Raw genomic sequence first — 26003 nt, 5'->3', positions numbered from 1 at the left:
AAAAAACCTTAACCCAGCTAACAAAATATGCTCTAAGAATGTTTTGCTAGCGCTCCCATTAATGTTATTTCTGAATTTTCTCTGAATTTTCAATTCGTTTTTTTAAATGTCTTAAGGAGTCATGACATCAGAAATCAAATTTGACATATAAGAGGTCTTTGTACCATTAAAACATCCTGCAAGTTTCATAGTTTAAAACGTCCTCTTCATTATAAACGAAGCAGTTATTTAATCAAGCAACAAAAACGGCTCGTTTTGATATTGCGGGATCTATGATGTCACGTGGGCAAATACATTTGCATATGCCCGCCTCCAGAGCAAGACAGCAACGAATAGTTATACTTCATCACATCATAGGCCCCGCCCACTGGCGTTCAGTTGCTTAACGGCTGTCATTTGCCTTCACTGGATGTGAGCGTCGCGTCAAAAGCAAATAGAAGTCATTATAATAACTGATGCTGTCTACACTGATACAATATACAGATGTGTGTTCAGTTTCTGACATACTTCTCGCGCTTGAGTATAATGACAATGTTTTCAAAATATTACTCACATGCAATAGCGAGTGGGCGTTGATACTGTTTCCTATGCAGTGACGTTAGCCAATCATAACAGTGGGCGTTTACTGACATGCCTTAAAGGAGCCACACCTTAAATATGGATTATTTCATACAGAGGGTCAGAATGAGGGTAAAAAATAATCGTTTTTCCACATATATATTAGTTTTTTTGTGCAAAATTAACGTTATAAGTGAACCTCAACGAACATATTAAAATAATAAAAAGTAAAATAACTATAGTATCTCAGTGATGCTAAAATAACACGTTCACACAGGAGCTTCGCTCTCATATTTCTCTTTCTCCCAAGGGATTTCCACAGCGACGGCTGTTCAATATCTCATTTCTTTACTGCGTCAGAAGACATTTGTGATGAGACACTCCTGATATCAGCTGTGTCATGTAATTTTTCTAATGGAGATTTCTCATTAATTTATCGTCTGGCATCATAGATCACGGGTCTGCGTTTCTTTCAAAGGTTACGCTCAGAGTCATTGTCTCAATGCGGGAGAAAAGCATCTAAATTGAATTGTTGTGTTACGTGAGCCGAATACAGAGTTTACGGAGCAGCTCCGCTCGTTCATTAGAGCCTGTAATTTAATTTTACTCTTAGAATAATTGGTGCTAATTTGAGGCGCTCATGAGGAGAATATAGAAAGTGACGTAAAGAGACGGCGAGACAGAGAAAACAACAACAACAATAGCAGGAATCATTATTCAGGATGGAGGGAAATGATGCAACGTCTCCAGAGGAACATGTTACTGCTCAAAACCAGTTTATACGGCACTCATCGTTCAAAGTGCTTTAACATGGAGAAGAATCAATAAACATACACAGAAAAGGCTCAGGAGACGTGGATGAGATCTCAGTTGTTCTCAAAGATCCCTCTTCCACAATGATATTGAACTCATATTGAATTTTTATTGCAAACTTCGCTGGATGACAAAATGATTTAAACTATAGTTAATCTAACTTAGTTAAACTGCTACAAACACAAAATCAAGGTGCAATGTTATTTTGTTTTTACCATACAACGCTGCAGAGATGAAGTATTTTTGTAGGCCAATACCCAAAAAACAAGTTGCATTTTAGCACTTTCATTAACTTTTGTTGGTCTCAGAGCTCATTTTCTGCATTAATCCAAAAAAGCCAATGGAAAAATCCTGCTGGGTTTTTGTCGAGGGAACCAGGGTGATGCTACAACCTACGAAAATACTGTTGTTTTACTAAAGAGGACCTATAATGCCCCTTTCACAAGATGTAATATAAGTCTCTGGTGTCTCCAGAATGTGTCTGTGAAGTTTCAGCTCAAAATACCCCACAGATCATTTATTATAGCTTGTCAAATTTGCCCCTATTTGGGTGTGAGCAAAAACACGCCGTTTTTGTGTGTGTCCCTTTAAATGCAAATGAGCTGCTGCTCCCGCCCCCTTTCCAGAAGAGGGCGGAGCTTTAAGAGCTCGCGCTTCGGTCGCTCAACAACAACAAAGCTGGAGAATCTCACGCAGCCAAAATGACGAAAGTGTTCAGCCTTACATTGTTCAAACCGGAGTCGACACTGATGGAGAAACTCAGGAAGAAGTTACAACTTTTAGACGTTTCTGAATGGTTAGTGGATAAATTTATGTAGTTGCTGTGGAGTTGATTCAACTGCTGTCATGCAAGACTTCAAGTCAAAAATGAACCCAATACTAGAGGAGCCGCATGAGAGATGCAGTACAAGGAGAAACAACAGCGCATGTGCAAAAGTCTTCACCCCCACCTATGTGAAGCGCCTGACAGAACCTTGATTTTCTCTCAGTTCAGACCTGATGCATGCACAGATTGTATCTGGAGATTGCAGCCCATGGCCAGAGGTTCTGCAGGATCTTCCGGAGCCGTTCAGAGGTGTTGATGTGCTGGAATGGCTTTAACAGGAGTCCGTTTCTCCCAGGAGCAAACGCTCCGACACAAAGAGACTCAAAGCTGTCAGCAACATCTCAGCGCTGAACGCCCGCCGCCAGGATTATGCTTCCTTTCAGATAAAACCCTCCGCTGCTGCAAAATAAACAGCAGCACTAAAGCAGCTTACGCTCCAGACGCCAGAAATTGCATTCTGATATCGCAAAGTGGAAGTTTTGACTTTAAAACAGCCCTTGAGGATTCCTGACAGAGAAAATGAGCATCAGCTCACCGTGAAAAATCATCCGAAGGCCTGGAGTGTTTGTGTGAGAAGAGCAGAACAAAGAGCCGTTATCACATCAGCGGCAGGGGAGCGTTCATTATAAACCTTCAGCCAACAATCATCCAATGTCTGACTGTTAAAGACTCGCTTCACTCAGAAATTATCATTCTGTCATCATTTAAACCTCTATAACTCATCTACTCACTAGTCATTTCACGGTTTATAATCAAGCTCTTGCAAACTATTCTAACAGATCCAGGGAAAATGTTTTTAAATAAACACTCTAAAAATGCTGGGTTAAAAACAACCCATTTTGGGTTGAAAGTGAACAAACCCAGCGGTTGGGTTAAATGTTTGCTCAACCTGCTGGGTAGTTTTATTTAACTCAACTATTGTTTAAAAATTACTGTATGGCTGTTTTAAAATGAACCCAAAATATGTTGGAAATCAGACACATAATTACTAGAGGCAACAATAATAATTAAAAGGTGAACATTTATTAATAAGCAATTTAATAAATGTTTATTGTTTAATTATTATTCATTAAACTTATTAATAAATGTTCATTTCTAACATATTTTGGGTTCATTTTAAGCAAGAAATACAGTATTTTTTAAACAATAGTTGAGTTAAATAAAACTACCCAGCAGGTTGAGCAAACATTTAACCCAACCACTGAGTTAAAACAACCCAATCTCTGGGTTTGTCCATTTTCAACCCAACTTGGGTTGTTTTTAACCCAGCATTTTTGAGAGTGAAGACTGATGTGAAGACAAAAGTTTGGACACATTACTATTTTTAATGTGTTTGAAAGAAGTCTCTTCTGCTCATTAAGGCTGCATTTATTTGATGAAAAATACAGAAAAAACAGTAATATTTTGAAATATTTTTACTATTTAAAATAATGGTTTTCTATTTCAATAGACTTTAAAATATAATTTATTTCTGTGATCAAAGCTGAATTTTCAGCATCATTACTCCAGTCTTCAGTGTCACATGATCCTTCAGAAATCATTCTGATATGATGATTTATTATCAATGTTGGAAACTGTTGTGCTGCTTAATATATATATATTTTTATAACCTGTGATACTTTTTCAGGATTTTTTTTGATGAATAAAAATCTAAAAAAGAAAAAAAAGAACACTATTTATTTAAAATAGATATTTGTTTGTAACAATATACACTATTGTTAAAAAAGTTTGGGTTCAGGGATGTGTTAAATTGATAAAAAAAGTGATAGTAAAGATTTATATTGTTATTGCTATTTTGAATAAATGCTGTTCTTTTTAACTTTTTGTTCATCATTAAATCCTGAAAAAAGTAGGGATGCACCAATATGAAAATTTTGGCTGATACCAATAACTGATAATTGTTTACATTTAAAAGCCGATAACCGATATATTGGCTGATAAATCTAAATTCACATTTTTATATAATTTCAGAGAGCCTGATTATAAAAACAAAAGTTTCACCATTAAAAGCCATGTCCCAAACACACAATTATGATGTTCTCATTATAATATTATGCAGCTTATAGCCAACATTGATAATAACTGAGCATCAAATCATCATATTAGAATGATTTCTGAAGGATCATGTGACACTGAAGACTGGAGTAATGATGCTGAAAATTCAGCTTTGATCACTGGAATAAATTACATTTTACTATATATTCACATAGAAAACAGCTGATTTACATTGTAAAAATATGTAACATTTTTACTGTATTTTTGATCAAATAAATGCAGCCTTGATGAGCAGAAGAGACTTAAAAATAGTAATGTTTCCAGTACTGTATATAAAACAAAACTCATGTATAAATGATCTGGTACACAAACAACACAACATCACCCAATAAGAGTTTTTAAGACCAATCCATCACAATCCACTAGCCAAACATGTATTTAATTTCAGGAATAAATGGTTTTCCCAGTGGAGCTCCAGCCATTAAACTCGCTGAAATGAGCCGCGGACACAATCTCCCTTAAATTATCATCTCATTCAGCCGCTTTTGTCCGCGTCGTTTATCATCGTTGACCGAACGGGTCATTCTCTGTCTCAGCGCTGAGATAATCGGAGCGTCTCTGACGCCGTTCACGCAGACGTAATATCCATAAAGATAAGTCCCAGAATCCCTCATTGCATGTGTCTGAACCAGGGTTATCTAAATCTAAAATCATCAAAAAAAACATTTTTAACTTGAAATAAAATAACATTAATGATTAAAAACTAAATAGACATACAAAAAAATTTTTTGAAAAACTATAAATATAACAATGACAAAAAAAGTTGGCACAAATGGGAAAATTTAAGGTGAAAAGTGACAATACAAAAATAATATCTGAATAATACTCAAATATCATTGTTAATTAAAGCTTCTCCCTGTAATATCTGAGGAATGAGATCGCTGAATAATGTAAAGCGGCGTAATGGAATTGAGGAGCTGCTTAAGTTCAAATATCCACTCAACTAATGAATCCGGCGCGGATCATCCACTCACAGAGAACCATCGCAGGATCCTTTATTTCCTTCAGGAACAATGAGACGCACAAGCATAAAACACAAACACAATCACCAGTAACTACAGAGGAAACATGATTCACAGCAGCTTTTACTGAATGTTTTCATATGAACAAATGAACCTGACTACAATCAGAGATGAACAAACACTTCACAGGAAACACAGTCATGCGTTCGACAGACCGACGCTAAATAACAAGCAGTTAGAGTTATAGTTAAGATATTTCACTCACTGGTTCTTATGAACCGCAGCAGCACGTCAATCACATGGTGTTTACATGCACTATTATTCAAATGTTGGTTTGGTGGTTCTGAAACGCCCGAGTCAAAGTCTGTCATCAGAATGATTTGGTTTAATTCCCTCCAGAAGCGTCTCACACGACTGTAGTTCACACGAACGCAGGAGAACATGACAGCGTTTATTGTGTTTCATCTGACGCTCTGAGACCAACTCATTTATGATGGAGGGAAAAAGAGCAACTTCCATCTTTATTACTGATATTTTGCACCAGGAAGTGATGATTTAGTTCTCTTGAACACATGAGATGGAAACACTGCTTTATTAACACAAATGTTTTCTCATCTCAGTGTTTATCTTATCATCCCACTAGTTTGGCGTGTTTTTCCTCTAAGCAGGAAGCACATGAGGACACAGGAAGTCAAGACACCGTCGGTCACATGACACCTCCAGCGAAGAGTGAACTTATGAGTGTGTCTGTGACGTGTGCTGAGGTAAATCCCAGAGCAGCAGATTATAGTGTCTCTATCTGAGGGAACAGACACCCCTCCAGCACTGCTCCTTTATTTCACTCAACGGGATTAAAGCCAGAGAATCCGTCAGCGTTCCCATCAGCGAGGGAGTTTTCTTCAGCTACACTCTTGGAGAGTGCTCTTTTACGAAGTCAAACAGGTTTTCCTGCTTTAATGTTGATTATTTTCCTCATATTCTCCATTGTTGCAGCTCCTCTCTTCCCAGTCTGTCAGTAACGCTCTGTTTAGTTCCTGTCTCTATGAAGCCCCTCCTTCTGAAAAGCACAATGTGCTCTGATTGGTCGGCTGGAGCAGTGTGTTGTGTTTGGTGTTTGGGAAATGTCCCGCCCTCCAGTTTCAACACACTATTAACTAACTCAACCAGGCCCCGCCCCTTTATTCTGCATATTAATTATTTAAATGAGGAATATAGAGAAGAACTCCCGCTGGAGGAACTTTTTCTTGCTCAAACAGCAACATTACACACTGAAGAAATATGAAGATGGAGAAAACGGAGAAATGATCTGGAGTCAGTCGTGTGACGTGTGTAAATGCTGCTGTTTCCCGATCTGATGCTTCTAAAAGCGTCAGTGTTCCTGTTGAATTCACTCCTCACATCCCACACCACTGACTCCTCCACAACACAACAACACATCTGAGACGCACAATCCTTCATCATGAGGACATTCTCATGACTGACAGATCTCACACGCACACACACACAAAGAACTGGGGGTCCTTGATTATGGTTTCACTTTTTTAACTTTAGTTAGTGTGTAATGTTGCTGTTTGATCATAAACAACATCTGCAAAGTTACGACACTCAAAGATCAATCCAAAGAGAGATATTTTCTTTTACAGAAATCGCTTTTTTAATGGCTGGTAGGGACTACAACAAGCTTCTTCCCAGTTTAGTGATGTCACTAACCCTAAAATTTACATAAACCCCGCCCCCGAGAACACACAACAAAGGAGGTGTGGCCATGTTGGGCTGCTTTAGAGAAGAGGAAGAGTTGTTGTTGACATGCCGTCATTTTACGCCGGACTGCTTCACAAACGAGGGTCAATTCAACACTGGATTTGCACAAAAGATTAACATGACGGCACATGCTAGTGGATGAGTTGAATCAACTCCACAGCAACTACATAAATTTATCCACTAACCATTCAGAAACGTCTAAAAGTTGTAACTTCTTCCTGAGTCTCTCCATCAGTGTCGACTCCGGTTTGAACAATGTAAGGCTGAACACCGTTACTGACAATCCTCATTTTGGCTGCGTGAGATTCTCCAGCTTTGTTGTTGTTGAGCTGTTAAAGCTCCGCCCTCTTTTGGAAAGGGGGCCGGGAGCAGCAGCTCATTTGCATTTAAAGGGACACACACAAAAAACGGCAAGTCAACAATGATGTCACATCCTTCTGACAGTAAGTGCACATCTGCAGGCTCACTGACAGAAAGATGAGAAATCATTCTGTCATCATTACCGTCATTCAAACCTGTAAAAAAATACTTCATCAGTCAACACTGACTTTCACTGAATGGACAACAAAACAGATATTTCTCTCCAGTATGTGAGTAAATGATGACAGAATGTGGATGTTTTGACTGAACTTTCCCTTTAAAACCATGAATTCAGTTCTGAACACCTGATGTGGTTCTTCTTCTGCTCCGAGGAGGGAAATAAAGCCGCTCTTCACACACGGATGAGCATGTGGGTCACAGATAGCGCATTGGGGCCGAACACGGGGGTGATTTGTGGTCAGTAATGGGGCATCCTGAGCTCTTTGTCTCGGGCCCCTCGCCTCCCCACGTGACCCACACTGACGCCTTTGTCCAAAGCCCATTGAAAACCAGTCTCAACCAGGACCACCAATTAGCAGAGCCCCATGGGGTCCCGCGTAACACTCCCAGCATGCTCTGCATGATAGTGGATCAGGCGTTTGCCTACCGCATCCGGAGGAACGGCGTAAGACGAGCTCTGTGACCGCGAGCGGCTCGGGACGGAGGAAGGTGACGCCAGCACTCGCATAATCACGTGTGATTGTCTTACACCGTCCACCTCCGTCATCCAGAGCACTAGATGAGATTACCGGAGGATTCTGTCCTCAAACACACAGTAACAAGACTGAGACCTGAAACACAAACCAACTTCACTTCTGATATCAATTAAAACCCTCCATTGAATGACTCTATTGTCTTCTGTAGAGCTGCTTTACAGCAGAATCTGAATTAGTCTCATATTTGAGGAAGTTTACACACTCTAAAAAATGCTGGGTTAAAAACAAACCAAGTTGGGTTGAAAATGGACAAACCCAGCAATTGGGTTGTTTTAACCCAGCGGTTGACATGTTTTAACCCAGTAGTTGGGATGTATTAACCCAGCGGTTGGGTTGTTTTCACCCAGTGGTTTGGTTGTTTTAACCCAGTGATTGGGATGTTTTAACCCAGCGGTTTGGATGTTTTAACCCAGCAGTTGGGTTGTTTTAACCCAGCAGTTGGGATGTATTAACCCAGCGTTTGACATGTTTTAACCCAGCGTTTGACATGTTTTAACCCAGCGATTGAGATATTTTAACCCAGCGGTTGGGATGTATTAACCCAGTGTTTGACATGTTTTAACCCAGCTGTTGGGATGTTTTAACCCAGCTGTTGGGATGTTTTAACCCAGCGGTTGGGATGTTTTAACCCAGCGGTTGGATTGTTTTAACCCAGCGTTTAAAATGTTTTAACCCAGCGATTGGGATATTTTAACCCAGCGGTTTGGATGTTTTAACCCAACAGTTGGGATGTATTAACCCAGTGTTTGACATGTTTTAACCCAGCTGTTGGGATGTATTAACCCAGTGTTTGACATGTTTTAACCCAGCTGTTGGGATGTTTTAACCCAGCGGTTGGATTGTTTTAACCCAGCGGTTTGGATTGTTTTAACCCAGCGTTTAAAATGTTTTAACCCAGCGATTGGGATATTTTAACCCAGCGGTTGGGATGTTTTAACCCAGCGGTTGACATGTTTTAACCCAGCGATTGAGATATTTTAACCCAGCGGTTGGGATGTTTTAACCCAGTGTTGGGTTGTTTTAACCCAGTGGTTGAGTTGTTTTAACCCAGCGGTTGAGTTGTTTTGAGTTGAACTGCTGTTTTAACCCAGCAGTTGGGATGTTTTAACCCAGCAATTGGGATGTTTTAACCCAGTGTTGGGTTGTTTTAACCCAGCAGTTGGGATGTTTTAACCCAGCGGTTATTTGTTCACACTTTGATTATTACTGTAGCCTCTAATAATGTGTCTGATTTTTAATTTTCAACATATTTTGGGTCCATTTTAAGCCAGTCATTTAGTCATTTTTAATCAATAGTTGAGTTAAATAAAACTACCCAGCACGTTGGGCAAACATTTAACCCAACCGCTGGGTTTGTCCATTTTCAACCAAGCATATTTAGAGTGCATCATTGATTCTGTTTATGACTGTAAAGCTGCTTTTAAATGATCTGTACCGTATAAAGCGCTGTAGAAACAAAGCTGACTTGACTTGATTTACTGTAAAGCTGTTTTGAGGAAACTTGTATTATTGAGTGCTAATGTAAATAAAGTTGAAAACTGAAATAACACCAACTTGACACTTGTGAAAAGAAAGACTGTTGAATGACAGAAGATAAATGCAATTTTAGCTTCAGTTCGGCTTTAATTCATGCCAAACATTAATGTGATGAAATACAGTTCATCATAATCCTGGGCTGAGTGACCTCCGTCCTCATGACCTTTGACCTGCACTAGTGTGTGTGAGAATGTGACGGCACTGCAGCCGTGTTGCTGGGAGACACGCAGCCAACATGCAACTATTCCATCCATTAAACGGATGTATGTTCCTGCTGCTGCGCTTTAATGAAGCGTCTGAATAATGAAGAAGAGCAGGATTCTTCTGGTTCTGCTTCAGGGTTCGTTTCATTCTGGACTAAAGCAGCATGAGTTCAACTGTTCGGGTCTTTATCTGAAATCATCACACCTGAAGCATGTCTGCAGTTCAGATGAACGAGTGTGTTTAACCCAAATAAGAGGAAACGTTTCAGGAAAACAGGTTTCTGAAGGTCGTGAGATTGATTATCAGAGTCTGAAGATGAGAGAGAGCAGACAGAGACTTCCTGTGGCCTCGGGGTTAAATGTTTTGTCTACACACACACTTACTAAACTTACTAAACACACACTCACTCTCTTTTACACACACACACACACATTACCACATAAAATCTTTAATCTGATTTTCTAATAGAAACCAGTTAATTCAGTTTAGTGTCAATGTTTTAGTCAAACTCTCACACTAACTCTGATCTGAACACACAGACAGTGATACTCCTTCACCGCAGCTCCAGTCTGAACTCTATCATGTTTCTCTGTATTGTTGACGGCGATCCCAATGATTATTCCTGACATGTCGTGCATTACAGAATGGGAAGTTCCACATGAATCCAGCTCTTGTTAACTGTTTAACCATTAAACAGCGGCTTCCACATTAACCAGCAGCGGCAGTGAAGCGGACAGCCGGCGCTCCGCTCGTTAGACGAGGCCCAATTAAGCCGCGTTTATTTGACACACTGTCACATTCCATACGGACGCCTGGACGATGAACGGCTCTTTTCATTACAGTAACCTGGGAAAAAAGGTCCAGAGCAATTAGCATATGAAAACCGTGGAGTCTCACAGATAAACGTCTGCGAGCGAACGCGTCTTCAGCAGGATATTGAGTTACTGAAGAACCAGCGTACGACTCTGGGTTTATACAGGCTCATCTAACATAAGATCTGGACTCTGTTATATGGATCTGTTCATGTGGATCGCTGTAGATCGTCATCACTTCACACAAACACAAACTGAAATCTCACAGCAACAGAAACTCCCTGAAATCAATCCCTGAATCAGACACTCGCCATCTGATCTTCATCTGACGCTCCTCGTGAAGCTCAATGACTGAGACGCTCTCGAGTTTCAGCCTGCAACTGTTACCTTAAAGAGCTGTTTTTTACTTGACTTAACCCAGAAAAAACTATTTTGTTGGTATAAATTAAAGTGGTGGTTGATTATGATTTCACTTTTTTTAAACTTTTTTAAATCACTTTTGTTTCATTCTAAAAGTTGTAACTTCTTCCTGAGTCTCTCCATCAGTGTCGACTCCGGTTTGAACAATGTAAGGCTGAACACCGTTACTGACAATCCTCATTTTGGCTGCGTGAGATTCTCCAGCTTTGTTGTTGTTGAGCTGTTAAAGCTCCGCCCTCTTCTGGAAAGGGGGCGGGAGCAGCAGCTCATTTGCATTTAAAGGGACGCACACAAAAACGGCGTGTTTTTGCTCACACCCAAATAGGGGCAAATTTGACAAGCTATAATAAATGATCTGGGTAATGATGGGTATTTTGAGCTGAAACTTCACACACACATTCTGGAGACACCAGAGACTTATATTACATCTTGTGAAAAGGGCATTATAGGCCCCCTTTAATGTGTTTAGGTTGATTCAGTGATATTAAGTCATATTTTTGACGAATAAAACCAGTTAATTTAAATGTTATCATTTTGTGTTATAGGGTATTTTATGTATGTGCAGTAGTTATAATCCATTTATTCGATTTTTGAGCATAGATCTGAAAATGACATTTCCAACTTAAACTTAAATAAATCTTGAATGCTTTGGAGCACCAGACTGAAAATCACCAGATACTTGACAGATTATTGCTGAAGTGAAAAATAGTTTATTATGAAAAATACACAAAAATACTATTTTAAATTTTATATGAAATGCATATTTTCCAAAACATGTTATACTTTAAAACTGAGAAAAAAGCCATAAATGTAAGGGTACGTTTACACGAAAATTATGTACTAAAAACGGATAGTTTTTCCTTTCCAGACGACAACGTTGTCAAACCGATCCCTGTTCACACGGATTCACAAACAACTAAAAACGCTGTATTATGCATGCCAGGCCAGTAGATGGCGATGTCACTTTATAAAGAAACATTTCAAGCCTATAGACTGAACACGTAATACGCATGCGCATAACGTCACCGTTTTCACAAATTCGCGTTTTTGTAGTTTACACAGAGACAATAACGGTAGTGTTTTCTTTGAATCCCGTTTTCAAAAGTCTGCATTTTCAGGCCCCCAAAATGTCGTTGTCGTGTAAATCAAACTTTTCCGTTTTTAGTTGAAAACAGTGTCGTGTAAACGGCCCCTAAATAAGTTGCTCTCCAAATTTGAGGTTGATATGTCAAAAAATGAGCTTTCAGTAAGATTTTGTTTGGCCGCAGTACCAGACGCTTCCACTAGGTGAAATTCATTTCCAATGAGAACATTTTTGACCGCGAACAATCAGTGTGACTATTTTTTTCAGGATACTCAGTAAGTGAACTATAATTTAAGAGACGGAGCATGACACTTTCGTTCATAGAGTATCTGCTGTAAAAATGCCGCTATTATTATATAATTTAGATTTATTATTTTATAAATTGTATTTCCTGCCAGTAAAAGTAGAGACAAATCTTTCTGTATTGTGACGTGCGTTCGAGTGTAACAGATTATTGAAAAAGAATAAATGTAGGGTGGGGCTTGGTTCTATGCGTCGCTTGTTGATTGGATGTTGAGATGTGGGCGTGGCAGTGGGCTTGAAGGGGCGGAGTTTAAGCACACTAAACAATTGGAGGCTTTCTGATTAAATCAAACATTTTTAATCAAAACGTGCACGGATGAATTGTTTATTAATTTGCAATTTATAAAAAAGGCGAATTTTCATTTCATGCCGACTTTAAACGGTTAATGTTGAGATCAGTACCAGATGCTTTGTGCTGTAATATAAAATCAAGTCGACTAATTAAAGCAATCCTTGTGTGGCTATAAAAGAGCAAACTCAGTGACACGACGTGAACTCTGCAGCACAACATCCACTGTGTCCATTTACAAACAAGCGACACGCTTGTCCAAACCGTTCTTGAGCAACGCAGCGATGAATGCAGCCATTGTGTTGCTCTCATTCCAGAGACACAGCGTCTTATCTGCTGATGAAGCGCTGTTTGTTTTAGCTGCTCGCTCGTATTCAAACACGCAGACGGGCCGACGGTGGGAGATCAAAGACAGGTGTGCCGCGGCTCATATGTAGGTCAGTTGTTGCCGTATATCTGGAGACTGTTGCTGCAACCCTTAAATTAGCCGAGCGACGCGGCCTGCAACAACACAAGATGGACGACCGGCTGTTTGCTGACGAGGCCGTTTCTCTTATCAAGCTGAAATGCAGGAGGTTTCTGAAAGCTGAGTGAAAATGACAGCTTATTTAGGAATTACATCTAACAGGCAAACGTCTTTCTGTGTGCTATAAAACTGCAGCATCACGAGGAATAAACAGCTGCAGCTTTGACGAAGAACAGAGATGATTATGAAGCAAAAACAGAAGCACAGAGAGACGTTTGTGATGAAAGGGCTCATGGGAGGCATATGTGTAACAGATCTGCCCCGGTTCAGAGGAAGGAAACGCTGCCGGCCGCTCCTTTGAGAGGTGATAAGTGTTTCTGTGTCGTTTCTGACGGACGGGCTCGAGCCGAACACTGGGAGTCTTGTGGTCGCACATATATGAGCCACATGGCTGCAATTTGTTGGTACATGTGGAATGAATGCAAACACAGCAGCGTTATTGTGAGTTTCAGTCACAGCCGCCGTGTGTTTACATGCTCTGCCGACGGCAGGAAAAGCTTCATCACAAAGCCAACAAGAATAACAAAACATACGCAAACAAATCTGTGAGATTATGTGAACTGAGACGCGGGCCGCTAATCCACGATAAAATCCTTTCAGATGAATATCTGCCTGAGGAACATGAAACGTTCAGCCGGAATCTGTTTGCTTCTTAATTGCGCATGAATTCTATTCAACAGGGAACATTCTCAGAACGTTCTTCCAGTAACGTTAATAGTTAAGAGTTATCTGGTCTTTGAACATTCAGAGCACATTCAGAAATAATGTTTTCATAACTTAATGGGAACGTCCGCAAAACGTTCTTTAGAGCATATTTTCGTTCGCTGGGATGTTCGATGTTTTAATGTATCGCCACTCTCCGAAACTCCACCTGCTCGTCACAGATGATCTCATGAACTTCAAAGACTCTTCAGAGCGTTTCATCTGTCTGTAGTTCAGAAGCTCAGGTCAGAGAGACGCCGTAAATCACAGCAGAATGACAAACGTCTCCATTCAGGAGAATATCTCATGATTAAAGCGTCTGCATGCCTAAAAATAACCACTAGAAGAACAGCGAGGTGCGGATCTGTGGGATATAAAGAAATGATCATTCTGTCATCACTGAGCATGTTTACATACACACAGATACACTGATAACAACCTAAAATCAGCCTATTGAATTAACCAGTGCTGCCAACTGCTTTCAATTGAATCTGATCGCTAAATGTCACTAGATGGAGATTTCACTGATTTATATATGGGTCAATGACGTGACGGATCATTTTTTTGTCCAAAGGCCTTAATATTAATAAAAAACAAAGATTTGACATCCAAAGTATGTAAGGTAGTACAAATTGATCTCTTTTATTGAATCCAAAAGGTTTTAATTATATTTTTCTACATATAAAGGGATTTTAAAGATTTTGACTTGTCAAAAGGTCATTTGGTTTAACCGTCCAACCATTCATTTGTGATTAAAATATCTTAAAATGTAATAAATGTATATATTTTTTATTCTGGCATGATTTTATTACATCATATATCAACATAGGTCAAAACGGTATTAAAATTATGTGTAGAAGTCGTTGCTTTGTTACGAGAAAGAATGTCCGGAAAAATGAATTTCATTGATGTCATTCGGAGTAACCGATATAAAGGGACCATTTTGGATCAAGTCATGTGACAGGATGTGACATCATTCAGACACCTGCAAACGACCACATGGTCATGAAGCAAATTAACTAACTCTCTTTTAACTATTTGATAAATTAATGTTTTCACTTGTTCATACGCATGTCCCGAAACATCAGGTCATTCGGTACAACCGCTATAAAACATGGAAAATGTTGTAATATTTTAAAAACTTGTACTAAATATAAAATGTTTGATTGTCCTTTTGCTAGCTAGATATCAGCCTGTTAGCATTGTTTGAAAATATCGTCATTCGGTATAACCGAAATTTTAGTTAAACCAAATGACTTTTTTGGTGACAAATTTTGTCCATCTTTTAAAAAAATGACAAAAGCAGTGATAATTGATTATAAAAACCACATAATCTCATTGTTAACAATTAATAAAACTTCAAAATTAATTATATCTCCATTATGTTTTTTACACCTTATTTGTCAATGACCCAAAAATATAAATATAGATCAGTGAGTGAGATCAGAATCTAGATGAGGTTTGTCCAGGAAGTTGCTAGATTTGTCGCTAGGCTTTTGAAAAAAGTCTCAAAAGGGGCGAGGGAGTCGCTACATCTAGTGACAAAATCACTAAATTGGCAACACTGGAATTAACCTGTTGTCCCGCTTTACATGCAAACCAATAAAACGGCAACGGTTTCTATTTTTCTGCGACGTCGCGGCTGGAACAACAACACAAAGTATGGCAATGATAATCACAGGTAATGTTTATGTGCTTTATTTAATGTTAAAAAGCGTCTAATGTGAGTTTTGTGTGTCTTTTATAGCCGTACTGAAAGCAACAACGGACAATTCACCTCAGATCTTCAAAATAAATAAAAGGAAACAAGAACGTTCAAACTGTCAACTCATTGTGAACAGACAAGTGTATTCTATCACAAAGATTGTTTCAGAAACTCAGTATGTATTTCTAATAACGTTAAAATGGTGTAATATTCATGAATTTGATCATGTAGCCTACTTCTAGTTTCTATCCATTTCTATGGAAGGCCAAAAGGTTAAAAAACACGTGAATTGTAACACGTCAAACAATACGTGATAAATTAAATACACGCTTATTTTTCACGTGCAAACAATACACATATTTTACGTGTTGTTGACGTGTTAAAATTCACATGTTTTTTAACCTTTTGGCCTTCGATACATTTCGTTGCGAGTGCCGGGAGCTTGCCGAGAGAGCCCGCCCACACGCTCTTCTGATTGGCTGTGATTTTTGATTGACTTCATCGCGTCTCATAGTCTGAACACATGCATTGTTGGCTTTAATTGGGTTAAAACGTGCATGTCAACGCTCATCCTCACGTCATTCACATATGACTGAAGATATTAAGAGAAATCTGTTTTTGATTTCCAATGCTTTTCGGTTCCCAACATTCTTCAAAATATCTTTTGTGTTTCGTATAAGAAAGTTGGTGACACTTTACAATAAGGTTTCATTTGTAAACATTAGTTAACTAGCCTATATTAGTTAACTTGAACAGCGTCTCTTAATCTCAACATTTACTAATACATTATTAAAGACAAAAGTTGTGTCTGTTAACATTAGTTAATGCACTGTGAACTAACAGGAACATTTTTATTAACTAACACTAATAAATCCTGTAAAAATATATCACTCGTTGTTTGTTCATGTTAAACTAACCCAAACAAGATCTTATTATAAAGTGTTATCAGGTTTGAACAACATGAGAGACAATAAATGATCATGTTTGGTTGAACGATCCCTTTAAGACAAGAATAGAGCGATTTTCTGTATTGATTTTTCACAGGTGTTTTAGCTCACTGGTCTTTTGAATGACGCATTGTGTTTTAGGGTTAAATCTGTGAACTTGACAGATAATGTCCTGGCAGAACCTTTTCTGTTTTTCCACAGATTTCTCTCACACACAACGGGACGAGCTCTAATCATTCTGTGTCTGTACATTATTGTCCGGCGCTGAAGGCCGCCGTGGCTCCTTTAAGCGGCTCTGCTGGTCTGTAACGTCCCATGGCCCCTCACACACACACACACACACCAACAGTGTTTCAGCCTGAAACTATGGCAACGGAATAAGAAAGCAGTCGCCATGATTAATAGATGAGAGAGGCAGTGCCAAACGCCGGGCCTGGGGACGAGACACATGCACTGTCCCTCTCTCTCTCTCACACACACCGCCGCATGTGGAAACACACACACTCATCAGAACGACACCGCAAACTCTCCCAGAACCTGTGAGAGAACACACACACACACACAAGCTTACAGCAGAAAACACAAATGAGTCTCAGCATCATTCTGTGATCATATTCACCTCCTCACAGCATTTACAGTCAGCGTATCGTCATCACAACACTTATTGATCTGCTTTCCGGCTCAAAACTCTTTCCTACGAATCCCACGACTGAAGCAACACAGACTTCAGTTCGCTGATATATAAACAAAACACATCCAGCCTGACTGACTTCAGCACAAACTTCACCTTAAACTACTGCTTTTCGAATATGTTATTATTTCCCTAGATTATATTCAACAAATGTTTGTTGGGCTTTTTTAACACCATACCAGGTTGAACAGCATAATTGAGTTATTAAAACTTAGAATAGAACCGAAGATATTTAAGCCCCATTTATTTGTATTCAATAAATAAAACACTAATAACAGGCATTTACTCCAATCACAATTTCTCCATAAATCACAACTACAATCAGAATGAAGCCATTAACAGCCATCAAAACACGCACACACTAAAAACTCTTGGGTTATTTTTTCTGCCCAAGTCCTGGGTTGAGCCTTTTGGGTCATTTTTTTGGGTTATTTTTCCAGTGTTTGGGTAGTTTTTGTGTTACACAGATCCTGGGTCAGACTTAACCCAGTGTTGTAACGTCTGACAGGTATGGACAGGTTATGGAGTTATCAGTTCCCCCGCCGAACGCGAGCCATCTCCGGCCCGAGATCCAGCGCCGTTACGGTGGAAACAGAAAACAGAGACTGGTCCATTACACTTTAAATGTTTAATTTCTACTTCTAATATTTGTTAAATGAGCTTAAATGTAGGCAATATGTATTAAAAACAATAAAATATGATCAAAAATAATCATGAAAACCAGTGGTTCTGTGGAGTATTTAAAAAAAGTTTAGAGGATTTAAGTTAATCCTTAAACATTAATTCATGTATGAAGTAAAAAAAAGAAAAAAGAAGCTAGTATTATAGTAAAAATGAATCAAGCCATTATGCTGGGTTAAATAAACAACCCAATTTGCTGGGTAAAATGAACCCAACATGTGTTCTGCCCTATGTTTACCCAGCCCTTGGGTTGTTTTTAACCCAGTGTTTTTAGAGTGCACTTTACAATGAGGTCTCATATTTGTATATATTTGTACATCATGTATTAACCTTTGTTAGTTAATACAAACGTTCATGTTAGTTCACAGTGCATTAATGCAATAACTAATGTTAACATGTATTAGTAACTGTTGACATTAACTAAGATAAATAAATGCTGTAGAAGTATCGTTCATTCTTAGTTCGTGATAACTAATGTTAACAAATGAAATATTTGAGTGTTTTAAAGCTCAACAATCAAACTGTTCAAAACCGAACCGTTAAAAATAACGAAGACTTTTTCCTGCTTCAAACACACATGCTCTATAATCCACTTAAATGTTCCAATTACGCAGTAATGTGCCGCCCAGAATCGCTCATGCATTACACATGATCATAGATGAGACGGATCGACAGCGTTTCTGAGCCTGTGATTTACACTGCGCTCCTTTAACATAATTGAGTGCAATTCATCAATAATTCAGGCTGAGCGGATCCTCCTGGCCTTGACTGAGAGAATGTAAATACACTAGTGTGACGAACAGCCATCAGTCGCGCTCAATGCCGTTCTCATCCGATGCCCCTCATTACAATCTGCTTTTGTGCCACTAAATTCAGCGCTTTATCAGCCAGACGACTGACGGCACTTCCTGCTGTTTACCTTCAGAGTTAAATTCTCTCTTTTTAATGCACCATGAACAGAATAAACACTGCTAGATAACCTTTTCCTCACTGCTAACCGCACGACATTTTCACTGAAAATGAATCACGATCACAGAAGTGTTCAAACTAGACACACATGATTATAATTCAGGTTTTTCCCACATAAAAGCAGCTGTGTGATTCTGTTCTTCAGACACTACACTCTAAAAAAATGCTGGGTTAAAAACAACCCAAGTTGGGTTGAAAATGGACAGTCCCAATGATTGCCATGTTTTAACCCAGGGATTGGGTTGTTTTAACCCAGCAATTATGTTGTTTTAACCCAGCGAGCAATTGGGTTGTTATAACCCAGCGATTATGTTGTTTTAACTGCTGGGTTAATACAAAACAACCCAATCACTGGGTTAAAACAACCCAATTGCTCACTGGGTTAAAACAACCCAATTGCTGGGTTAAAACAACCCAATCGCTGGGTTAAAACAACATAATCGCTTGGTTATAACAACCCAATCGCTTGGTTATAACAACCCAATCGCTGGGTTAAAACAACATAATCGCTGGGTTATAACAACCCAATCGCTGGGTTAAAACAACGCAATCGCTGGGTTAAAACAACCCAATCGCTGGGTTAAAACAACATAATCGCTGGGTTATAACAACCCAATCGCTGGGTTAAAACAACATAATCGCTGGGTTATAACAACCCAATCGCTGGGTTAAAACAACATAATCGCTTGGTTATAACAACCCAATCGCTGGGTTAAAACAACCCAATCGCTGGGTTAAAACAACATAATCGCTGGGTTATAACAACCCAATCGCTGGGTTAAAACAACCCAATCGCTGGGTTAAAACAACATAATCGCTTGGTTATAACAACCCAATCGCTGGGTTAAAACAACCCAATCGCTGGGTTAAAACAACATAATCGCTGGGTTATAACAACAAATCCAATCACTGGGTTATAACAACCCAATCGCTGGGTTAAAACAACCCAATCGCTGGGTTAAAACAACATAATCGCTGGGTTATAACAACCCAATCACTGGGTTAAAACAACCCAATCGCTGGGTTATAACGACATAATCGCTGGGTTGGGTTAAATGTTTGCTCAACCTGCTGAGTAGTTTTGTTTAAAAATTACTGTATTTCTTGCTTAAAATGAACCCAAATTATGTTGGAAATGAACATTTATTAATAAGTTTAATGAATAATAATTAAACAATAAACATTTATTAAATTGCTTATTAATAAATGTTCACCTTTTGATTATTATTGTTGCCTCTAGTAATTATGTGTCTGATTTTGAATTTCTAACCTATTTTGGGTTCATTTTAAGCCATCAATATAGTCATTTTTAAACAATAACTGGGTTAAATAAAACTACCCAGCAAACATTTAACCCAACCGCTGGGTTTGTCCATTTTCAACCCAACTTGGATTGTTTTTAACCCAGCATTTTTTAGAGTGTAGGTTATATATAAACTGAAGTAGAGACTGAATCAGTTGCACAGCCGACGTGTTTCAAATAAAACACCTGAAATCCACCTCAAGATGAAGCCACGTGAATTTAAAGCCCTGATAGTTGTGGAATCTTGGCTCGGTCGGTCAGGACGCGTGGCCGTCTGCCATATCACAGGGAGAAGAACACAAAACCGACAGCAGACAATGAGATTAACAAACACTATTTTATTCTGAGCCACAAATCAAACCGCTCACTGCTGAGAACGAGCGAAAGACTAAACGCTGACCACAGATGCCGTTTATTGTTATAGCCAGCTGAAGAAGTCTGTCGGATCGCGTTCATTCAGGGATAAAGTCATAGAAACGGGCCGAGCGCTGACACGGACACACCCTACACGACCTCAGGGGTCACAGGAGCAAGACCTCGCCTCACACACCTCAGGGTTCAGTGTCCAATACCTGTTACACACGTACAAATAAAGGATCTATATTGGCATCTGTAGGTTCCATGAGGAAAGAAACTTCCATGGAAACACTAAAGGTCCTTAAAATGATCTTCATACTAAGAAAAATGGTTCTGTTAGGGAAAAAAAATTTGGAACCTTTATTTTATGTCAGTGAATACAATAATAATAATAATAATACAGAAAAACTTAAAGCAAATGACCATCTGACTGTATCACATCATCTTCTGCAGACTACAACAGCATATTCATATTTTCATACCTCCGTCCATTCATAACTACAGCCCTGCGCTGCGCTTCACACATTTATTACATTGCAATGACATTTATGTCAATTTCAAAAGATCTCATAATTAATTAAATTTACAGTAAAACCCGGTGATGTTGTTCTCCGTCACACCCTCATATTCCCTGATTTTATTTACGCACCGCTAATCAATGAGTTTATAGCGATGCATTAAACACACGGCGGTAGAAGTTTAGCGGAGTGACGTCATAAAACCTCCGCGCATTCGATCAAAGTAACGCGCGAGAGAAAGAAACAAAAACGTTCTAAACATCATCATCATCACAAACACAGTACAGCGGCAGCGCGCGCGATCATATGGAAGAGCAGCTCGCGCTCAACTTGAATCTCTCTATTATACGTACCGCGTTTGACACCTTCTTCACATCGATAGATCCATCAGAAATCCCGATCACATCCGATCACTGATCGATCAAATCCGCAGAAATATGAGAGAAACAACGAAAAGAACAATGCGCGGCTCATTCAGCTACACACACACGAGCGGCTGCTCATCCTATTAGAGATGAAGCTTTACTGAGCTGAGCTCACAGCAGCTGTCACACACACACACACACACACACACTCACTCAGGGAGGAGCCTCGGTCCTCTGCGAGCTTTTGTTTCATCGGAGCTGCTGTCAGACGCTCATCGCGCGAAATTCACCAGCACTATCACACTTACACACGAACAGTGTGTGTGTGTGTGTTTACTTCACAATTAATACAACACAAGCACGTGGAGCTTCATCACACAGACTGACAGAAACTGACACTTAATTTTATTTTATTTTTTCCTTCTCTGTTTTTCCTTTAATTATATTGGTGGCATATTGATATCTTATATGGGCATCTACCACCGTTCCATGTAACCTTTAAAGTCAAATGGATAATTATCGTTTGTTATAGAATATTGCATGATTTATTGGTGCACATCATTATTCATGGTCCTCCTAATCTTTAATCAGATCAATCTCTTGCAGCATCTCTTCTCTTCTCTGATAACGAGGGCGGGGCAACCTGTCACTCACATGAGATCCACCAATAGCAAACCACAACCATTTAACTGTCCAATCAAATCAAGCCCCGCGCTACATTTATTCTTGTTTGCGAAGCCGTTTCATTCGGATTTATGTCACAATAGGCGAGAAAAGATGCAGACTTCACTGCGAAAACCCCCTTTTAGAACTTTTTTAAATTTATTTATATATTATACACTAAAAAACAAACAAACAAACAAACAAAAAACAACCCAATTTGGGTTGTTTTTAACCCAAGGGACAGAACACATGTTGGGTTAATTTTACTCAGTAAAATATAATGGGTTGATTCATTTTTACTATAATACTAGCTTTTTTTTTTTTTTTTTTTACTTCATACATGAATTAATGTTTATAGATTAACTTAAATCCTCTAAACCTTTTAAATACTCCACACATCCACTGGTTTGCACAATAATTCCTTTATTTTCAATCATATTTTATATCATTTTTAATACATATTGCCTACATTTAAGCTAGTTTAACAAATGTTAGAAGAAAAAATTAAACATTTAGAATTAATTCAAGTGTAATTGGTCTCTGTTGTCCTGTTTCCACCGTAACGGCGCTGGATCTCGTTCCGGAGATGGCTCGCATTCGGCGGGGGAACTGATAACTTCAGACCGCCGCCCTGCGTTTCACTCATAGCCGAAAAATGCTGTGACTGACTCCATAACCTGTCCGTAAATAATCAGTGTACAGTTCTGAGAACATATTTTACCATTCTAAGTATTTATATTCTGTATCTTTTTGAATAAAATCATAAAATTTTATAAAAAATTTCCATCATGCGAAAAGACAGACGTGACCCTTGTTTAGGTGACTCACATCGCTCCCCTGTATGTTGCTTTGCATAAAATTAAATGATATACAGTACAATAACGGTTTTATAGATAAAATAAAATGTACACAAACCTGTACTTTTACCGATGACATGCAGCAATTTGACGGAGCTGCACTGCTCTCTCCTGAAGAGGGCGCAAAAGCCCTGCAATAAATAACTCAAACCCTGGGTTGTTACGTCTGACCCAGGATCAGGGTAACACAAAAACTACCCAAACAGTGGGTTGTTACATCTGACCCAGGATCAGTGTAACACAAAAACTACCCAAACAGTGGGTTGTTACGTCTGACCCAGGATCAGTGTAACACAAAAACTACCCAAACGCTGGGTTGTTACGTCTGACCCAGGATCAGGGTAACACAAAAACTACCCAAACACTGGGTTGTTACGCTTGACCCAGGATCAGGGTAACACAAAAACTACCCAAACGCTGGGTTGTTACGCCTGACCCAGGATCAGGGTAACACAAAAACTACCCAAACGCTGGGTTGTTACGTCTGACCCAGGATCAGGGTAACACAAAAACTACCCAAACACTGGGTTGTTACGCCTGACCCAGGATCAGGGTAACACAAAAACTACCCAAACACTGGGTTGTTACGCCTGACCCAGGATCAGTGTAACACAAAAACTACCCAAACGCTGGGTTGTTACGTCTGACCCAGGATCAGTGTAACACAAAAACTACCCAAACACTGGGTTGTTACGCTTGACCCAGGATCTGGGTAACACAAAAACTACCCAAACACTGGGTTGTTACGCCTGACCCAGGATCAGGGTAACACAAAAACTACCCAAACGCTGGGTTGTTACGTCTGACCCAGGATCAGGGTAACACAAAAACTACCCAAACACTGGGTTGTTACGCCTGACCCAGGATCAGTGTAACACAAAAACTACCCAAACACTGGGTTGTTACGCCTGACCCAGGATCAGGGTAACACAAAAACTACCCAAACGCTGGGTTGTTACGCCTGACCCAGGATCAGGGTAACACAAAAACTACCCAAACGCTGGGTTGTTACGTCTGACCCAGGATCAGGGTAACACAAAAACTACCCAAACACTGGGTTGTTACGCCTGACCCAGGATCAGTGTAACACAAAAACTACCCAAACACTGGGTTGTTACGCCTGACCCAGGATCAGTGTAACACAAAAACTACCCAAACGCTGGGTTGTTACGTCTGACCCAGGATCAGTGTAACACAAAAACTACCCAAACACTGGGTTGTTACGCTTGACCCAGGATCTGGGTAACACAAAAACTACCCAAACACTGGGTTGTTACGCCTGACCCAGGATCAGTGTAACACAAAAACTACCCAAACGCTGGGTTGTTACGCCTGACCCAGGATCAGGGTAACACAAAAACTACCCAAACGCTGGGTTGTTACGTCTGACCCAGGATCAGGGTAACACAAAAACTACCCAAACACTGGGTTGTTACGCCTGACCCAGGATCAGGGTAACACAAAAACTACCCAAACGCTGGGTTGTTACGCCTGACCCAGGATCAGGGTAACACAAAAACTACCCAAACGCTGGGTTGTTACGCCTGACCCAGGATCAGGGTAACACAAAAACTACCCAAACGCTGGGTTGTTACGTCTGACCCAGGATCAGGGTAACACAAAAACTACCCAAACACTGGGTTGTTACGCCTGACCCAGGATCAGTGTAACACAAAAACTACCCAAACACTGGGTTGTTACGCCTGACCCAGGATCAGTGTAACACAAAAACTACCCAAACGCTGGGTTGTTACGTCTGACCCAGGATCAGTGTAACACAAAAACTACCCAAACACTGGGTTGTTACGCTTGACCCAGGATCTGGGTAACACAAAAACTACCCAAACACTGGGTTGTTACGCCTGACCCAGGATCAGGGTAACACAAAAACTACCCAAACGCTGGGTTGTTACGCCTGACCCAGGATCAGGGTAACACAAAAACTACCCAAACACTGGGTTGTTACGCCTGACCCAGGATCAGGGTAACACAAAAACTACCCAAACACTGAAAAAATAACCCCAAAAAAAAGGCTCAACCCAGGACTTGGGTAGAAAAAATAACCCAAGATTTTTTTAGAGTGTATATCAAATTAAAAGAAAGGAAAATAAAAAAGGAATTGTGTGTAAAACAATCATACTAATAATGCAGCATGCACTGAAACTGAACACACACACACACACACACACAGAGAGAGAGAGGTGAAGCGAGACGCTCTGGGCCCCTCGGCCTTTGTGTGTGAGAAACTCCTCTCCGGTGGTCCTGTCATCTCCGGCACAGTGTGACCCCTGAAACACAAGCTCCATTCAAACACATCAACACTTTATCTACGCTCAAACGTTCCACTACATCTGAATCATTAAAACACGGAGTGAACGGAGAGCGTCGCAGCAGTGTATAACGATGTGTTTATATGTGTTTCTGCGCTGCATTATTACTCTGTCAGTCAGGCTACATATATCTACATCCAGTGCTAAAGCAGTAATTAGAGGGTGTAGCGCTGCTTACATAATGACAGTTCATTTCACGACGCCTGAATCATGTCAAGCATAAAGATGAAGACTAAACCTCAAGCACACTGTTGGAGTACGTTTTCACATTTGATTCAATGTGTTACTTCCCACTTCATTGTAATTATTTGTGAAATTTATTAGAAAATTCTGAGTAAAAAGTAAATTTACAGTTAAAATTACAATAATTTTTACAGCGCAATGAACCACTGACACACTTGAATACTGACAGGAGAACAATTGAATCTCTCAGCAACTCATTGTCTATTATTTTAATCCATGTAACCGTGTTTGTGCATCTGTTTTATTTGCAGCCAGGCAACAGAATCCTGTGATATTTGATATTCACACAACAGAAGTGTTTATGTTTGAGCACAGTTTTATAAAATAATGATATACAGTATATTCTCACTGCGGCCTGTGCAAGTCGAAACAAACTCAATGTAACAGAAGTAAAACATTACACAGTATAATATATTCTCTTTTAAGGTTTTCCACTGGCCACTAAAA

General features: G+C 39.6%; 1 protein-coding gene across 4 annotated transcripts in view; it reads right to left on the bottom strand.

The window, feature by feature from the left end:
* The window catches only part of sema6a (sema domain, transmembrane domain (TM), and cytoplasmic domain, (semaphorin) 6A), a 64850-nt gene extending 43168 nt beyond the window's left edge, over window positions 1-21682 (bottom strand). For 2 of the 4 annotated variants that reach the window (XM_051902782.1, XM_051902784.1), the window contains exon 1: window positions 21452-21682. The gene's annotated coding sequence lies outside the window, so the exon portion shown is untranslated. The remainder of the gene's footprint in view (window positions 1-21451) is intronic. The other 2 variants (XM_051902783.1, XM_051902785.1) reach the window with 2 other exon arrangements.
* Window positions 21683-26003: the final 4321 nt, after the last annotated feature.

This window comes from Ctenopharyngodon idella, chromosome 8 (genome assembly GCF_019924925.1).
Source record: "Ctenopharyngodon idella isolate HZGC_01 chromosome 8, HZGC01, whole genome shotgun sequence".
NCBI classification, from domain to species: domain Eukaryota; kingdom Metazoa; phylum Chordata; class Actinopteri; order Cypriniformes; family Xenocyprididae; genus Ctenopharyngodon; species Ctenopharyngodon idella.
This window is presented reverse-complemented; position numbering and strand designations above follow the sequence as displayed.